General features: G+C 43.3%; 1 pseudogene; it reads right to left on the bottom strand.

Moving 5' to 3' along the window:
• Window positions 1-272: 272 nt before the first annotated feature.
• LOC149232529 (putative anthocyanidin reductase pseudogene) lies at window positions 273-1,903 on the bottom strand (annotated as a pseudogene).
• Window positions 1,904-6,403: the final 4,500 nt, after the last annotated feature.

Below are 6,403 nucleotides of genomic sequence, written 5' to 3'. Positions count from 1 at the left end.
CTTGATCGTTAGGTATTCAATAACGTCATCGAAGATTTCATCCAGCCCCAATTTAAAGGAGAAACCGCTCTAGACCAATTTCTTAGATGACAGGTTTACTTTTGAGATCGCTGGAACATCTTCAAATCTGTATATATAGACACACAGGCATTTCATTAGGCAGAGTAATTACTGAGATTTATATTATCAATTTAACGGTAATCTTATTCCAATTTTACTTTTTTGACTCCTCTTTAAACACTTACTGAATTTGGAATCATATAATGGAATAGTCACTGGGTAGGTACATTGTACTGCAGATAGCGTTTGGATAAGTAAAGTGCCAGCTGTGGGACGAAGATATTGATGGTACTACAAATGTAGCGGCCCTCTGTAGCCAGATTCTCCATCAAGAAGATGTGGGCCTTGCACAGATCGTCCATGTAAACCAATGAGATGGATCCCGATGATAATTGTTGCTCCTTCAAAACCTGCAAGTCGTCTAGGATGCCAGTGAGCAAGGAGAGCGTCAATTGGACGCTGATGGGAATGGTTGGCGTGATGGAAGAGCCAACGACGAGCACAGGAATGATGGTCAACACATCCAGATCATGTTCCTTTCCGTATTGCAGTGCTGCTCTCTCTGCAAGAGTTTTGGAAGCCAAGTATGCCTGCAACGTTTAAATTAATGTAGATTTATTTTAAATATTGATTTAACCTGAGTGGAGAGGGATCTAATTTTCTCTGGTGGAATTGGAATTTTTTTGTATGACCGGACATTATTTAAAAGTTTTGTATAGTTATTTATTTATTTTTTTACTTTTAGATTTTTTAATTTTTAAAATTTTATTTTGGTAGATATGAGAAAAATTTCAACTTTGATGATGGAAGGAGTTAGATGGTGCACCTTCGTCTCATTCTTTGCATGTCCACACAAGAATATAATGAACCTACACTAAACTAAAGAGAAAAAAATCCTTGGAATAAGAGGATGGACAAAATCCTGAGGAATTTGTAACATAATTTTACTTTTCAATTAAAAACTCCTTATTCAATTTGGGAAAAAATTGAATAACGCTGTAATCTTTCGAATGCCTGAGGAACCAGTGGAATGGGTTCAACCAGATTGGAATATGCAGCTGTGCCACACACTGGAATTCTATAATGTGACTACAAAAGAAGAAGAAGATGATCCTAGAAATATCAACATCCCAGAGTCTGAGAGACAATGTGAAGTTGAAGGACCCAAAGCATTTATCCTGGACATAGACTAACCTTTAAAGACTAGACAAGTAAACATTGGGTTAGACGCGTAGCCGAAGTTTGCTAAAATAGGCGACTATTGGGATGAGGATACAATTGATAAGGTCGCAAAACTGTTGCGTGAATACCAGAACTTATTTCCCACCAAGTTCTCAGATTTGAAGGGAATAGTAGGGGACCTAGGAGTAATGAAGATTACTTTGAAGCTTGACACGAACCCTGTAAAACAATGACCCTACTGTTTGAATCCCAAATATAAGGAAAAGGTGCGCAAGGGGTTGGATAAGATGCTTGATGCTGGGATCATTGAGCCAGTCGAGGAATTAGAATGGGTAAGTCCTATGGTAGTTCAGAAGAAAAAGCATCAGGATGAAATCAGGATATGCATAGATCTGAGAAAGCTCAATGATGTGTGCGTCCATGACCCATTTCCAACACCGTTTACAGATGAAGTCCTAGAGAATGTTGGAGGGCAAGAAGCCTATTCATTCACTGATGGGTTCTCAGGGTACCACCAGATTAAGATCGCTCCGGAAGACCGCAGCAAGACCACCTTCACGACGGAGTGGGGATGCTTCCAGTACATAGTGATGCCATTCGGGCTGAAGAATGCGCCTGCGATCTTCTCAAGGGTCGTAATTGCAGATTTTAAGGAATTCATCCATAAATTCTTAGAAGTTTATTTTGATGACTGGACTGTTTGGGTTGGTAAAGCGCCACGTTGCAAGTCTGCGCCTTATGTTGGATACTTGTCGCAGATACCAGATTGCCTTGAATTTGAAGAAATGTATCTTTTGTGTGCCCTATGGGATATTGCTAGGCCATGTGGTATGTAAGCAAGGATTAATGGTAGACCCTACGAAGATAGTTGTTATTGTCAATTTAGAGGCTCCAAAGAATGTAAAACAACTACGCGCAACACTGGGCCACACCGGATACTATAGGAAGTTTATCAAAGCTTATGCGCAAATAACTGCACCAATGGAGAAATTACTGAAGAAGGGCACGACTTTTTGCTGGGATGAGGATTGTCAGAACAATTTGGACGTTTTAAAGGAAAAGATGGTAACTACACCCATTTTGGTGTTCGCAAACTGGAAGAAAGAATTTCATGTGCATGTGGATGCTTCTTGTATTGCGATAGGTGTGGTGCTGACTCAACCAGGTGAATCCGATATTGATCATCCTATAACATTCACATGTAGGAAGTTTTCTAAAGCGGAGAAGAACTACTTGACTACAGACCACGAAAGACTCACTATGGTGTATGCGCTATAGAAATCTTGACACTATATTTTAGGCACACACTTCAAAATGTATACAGATCACTCCACTCTCAAGTACTTCATCAACAAGCCTATGTTGGGGGGGGAATATCTGTAGGTGGCTGTTGGTTTTCCAAGAATACTACTTTGAGGTGATTGTGAAGCCCGTACGATTGAATGCAGGACTAGATCACTTATCCAGAATTGAGATAGTTGAAGAGCTCACTAGTTTAGAAAAATGGTTGCTGGATGTGCAACTCTTCGCTGTACGTGTCGCAGATGATCACTTCGCTGACATAATACAGTTTTTAACCACTGGCATAGCCCGAGAGGGATATTCTACACAGCAAAAAAAGGAATTGGTGGTCCGTGCGACTGATTTTTTTGTGATCACTGGACACTTGCATAGGATGGGCTCCGATGAAATACTACGCCGATATATTCCGGAGTTTGAATGATCTAGCATCCTTGCCAAAGCACATGGAGGTGTGGTAGGTGGACATTTCGCTAACAGAGCAACCGCGTAGGATTGTGGTGGCCTATGGTGCATAAGGATTATAAGGCATATTGCAGGGCATGCGATGCTTGTCCGAGGACGGGAAAGCCATCACAGAGAGACGAACTGCACTTAAACACGTAGATTTCTTTACAGGTGTTTGACAAATGGGCGATTGACTTTGTGGGTCTGATACAACCACTAGGGAAAAAGACAGGCGCATGATACATTATTACTGCAACCGAGTATTCGACGCGATGGGCAGAAGCACAACCGGTGAAACACTGTAGCGCTGCTACAATTGCAACGTTCCTTTTTGAGTTTGTCTTAACTCAATTCAATTGCCCAAAAATATTGATGAGCGACAGGGGTAAGCATTTCTTAAATGAAACTACTGCTGTGATGTTGGATGAATTCCGAGTTTATCACCAAAAGAGCACGCCCTATCATCCTCAAGCTAATGGTATGGTTGAAGCATACTAGCAGTCCTATGGGCCAACATGTAAAAAGTTCACATGCCAAATCCTTTTAGGTTGGTCTATGGGATAGAGGTCGTGATGCTCATGGAGTGTATTGTGTTGAGCATGCAGATTGCAGCACTAACCGATATGGCTGATCGCGACACTATGGAGGAGCGTCTCATGCAACTAATGGAATTGGAGGAAGATAGGTTTTTGGCAGGATTTCACCAACAGGTGCAAAAGGAGCGCAAAAAGGCCTAACACGATCGACATATTAAGCAACGCACCTTCCAGGTAAATGATTTAGTGTTACTTTATGATAGAAAATTCATGAAGTTTCCTGGAAAATTTCAAATGCATTGGTTGGGGCCGTATGTCATCAAAGAAATTACAGATGGTGGCGCAGTTCAGCTCGTGAAGCTGAATGGAGAGATGTTCCCAGGAAAAGTTAATGGCAGCCGGTTGAAGTTGTACAAGGGTGATTCCTTCCCTGCACAATGACTATATGATGGTGGGATAGTCTTAGTACTCTAGGCAGCTGCAAGGAGGTATAGGACTTTAAACTACTCTACCCAAATAGCAAACAGACGAAGAAAAAGGGTTGTGCGATGGAGGAAAGTAGGGCACCAAGGGGAGTTGCGCGACAGGGATGGGTGTCGCGCAGACCACTCAAAAAGTAGCCATTGAAGATACTGTAGATGATTGGATGATACATTTTCCGTTAGGAGGAGCGGGGGAGCCGCATTTATTGGGAAAATCTTTAGCAATCTGCCGCCAAAGTAGCATTGATGATGGGGTTTTGGAGGGAACAGTCGGATTCAAATTTGAAATCACCTATAAATCTAGAATGCTACCCTGCATTAGAACACTTTTCTCTCTAAAAATTGATTGTGATCTTTCTCGCCTTGTGTTGTGCCAAGAGAAGAGTTCTATGTCCAAGGCTGATTGGGAAGATCTTTTCTCACGACCAAGGTTAGCTAACCTGTCCGGAAATTTCCATAAAGCCTTCCTAAACAGAATGTCTACAACTCGCCCCACATAAGATACAAGCTCTGAAGCTACACCCACCGAAGTACCACCCCCTGTTCCTACGAGAGTTTCGTCGCCTAGGTCTCCTCCACCTAAGCCCTCTGTTGGTGATAAAAAGCAAAAGAAGCCGCAACAAGTTCTGGTGAGGCATTCATCATGGAAAACCCCCCAGAGATTTGCCAGAAGGGGAAAATGGACAAGTCACAGCAACCGCATGAACCCCTTGACCTAGATGGAGAAGAACTTCGTGGAGGCATTAAGGAAATGAATGTCAAAGAGTGTGAGCCTATCACTTGGCTCTTGATGTATATCCCACCACGAAAAGGCAAAGCTAAGGTACCTAAAGACTCGAATACCGCCAAATTCATGGTTTCTACACCACTGCTGCCAAAGAAGGTGGTGTTTGAGGGCGTGCTATTATCGCGCATTCCATCACTCAAGATGGAAGATTGGGATTTGGCAGACCATGAGAAGTTCCCGCAACTTACACCAAGTAAATACTTGGTGAAAATTTACTATGATGAAACCGGAGTCACGCGACTGGAGCCAATGAAGTGGTCGCAGGAGTTGAGAAAGCGGGCTTGCTAAATATGCTTTGCGTGTTGCATTTCAACCGAACGATTATTAACACCATGTGTGTTAGACAATTATTCAACCTGGTGCATGATGGGTGTCTCTAGCTGGGAAACTCGCCCCTATTACTAACATGCCGATCCACATGATCACTTCGCTACCCTATCAAGGTGTGGATCTCGCTGAGGCATTTGGCGAAAAATAAAAAGAAAGACAACTTGCGAACAAGATGAAGAGCGAATTTGGCTTGGTGAAGAAGTCGCACAAATATTCTATCCGCTCCATTACAGACAAAGTGGTGTAGTTTTCCACGTATATCTTGGCCTGCAAGATCATGCAGAAGTGTCACATGGATGAGGTTCCGGCACCGGGGATTTCATTAGAGACACAATGTGCTAAAGGTGTCCAGTACAACTGGGCACAATACCTTTGTAAGGATTTTTTGGCAAACTATCATGAAGCCTAGGATGAGGGCAAGGCATTCCATTATGCCTGGTTATTATTTCTGATCGTACTGGTAGCATGGCAAATGCCAGAGGATAGCCAGTTTCCTCTACAAGACCGAGACCTTCTGGAGGTAGCCAAGTTCGCTTCACTCTGGGTGACCAAGGATGTCGCGCGTGTCACGGAGACCAAAATGTTTTAGGTGCTTGTATAGATGGATCTTTGCATGGTGATTAGCCAGAGGCTGAGGATATCACCTACTCTATATGAACAATTGGAGAATTATGTAGAATTCAAGGTGGATTTCCACAATGTCTCAATCCACGCACGACAGGATCCTAAGAAGACCTGGTATAAGTTACTCTACTTTGTGGGTGAGGCAAATGTGCAAGAGACTGTTGGGAAATGGCCAGGCGAGTGGCTGGTTCCATCAGATCCAGGTGCGGGCACAAGCAAGGCAGGGAAAATTACCTCTGTGCAGACCATAACAATGCAAAATCAGAAGGAGGTAGAGCAAGCTGCAACCGGAAAGAAAGTTGCGTAGCAAAAGGAAACTAAGCTAAGGCAGTTGTTGAAAAAGAGTGGTGGGACAAGGAAACCACCATAGAAGTCGAGGGGTCTGACTCCCAACATACTCCGGACCAGGAGGAGTTAGATGTCGAAGGAGGTAGGGGCGAGGAGCAGGAAACCCCCTTTGAGTGCAAGAAGAGACCGAAGCAGACAACATTAGGGCCGCGAAAGAAGCAGAAGTCCACTAGATTCTCCTAGGTGGATCCGCTAGTCCTCATTGAGGGGAACTTAGACGAGATTGGAGATAAGGTTCGTGACACGACAACATAACTATGGACGCAGTTCGAGCAACAGTACTAGCAGGTGCTGGGAAATGTATAGAA

The sequence above is a fragment of the Pinus tabuliformis genome, chromosome J, assembly GCF_031772625.1.
Source record: "Pinus tabuliformis cultivar Carrire ecotype Pingquan chromosome J, CPIR1, whole genome shotgun sequence".
NCBI classification, from domain to species: Eukaryota; Viridiplantae; Streptophyta; class Pinopsida; order Pinales; family Pinaceae; genus Pinus; species Pinus tabuliformis.
This window is presented reverse-complemented; position numbering and strand designations above follow the sequence as displayed.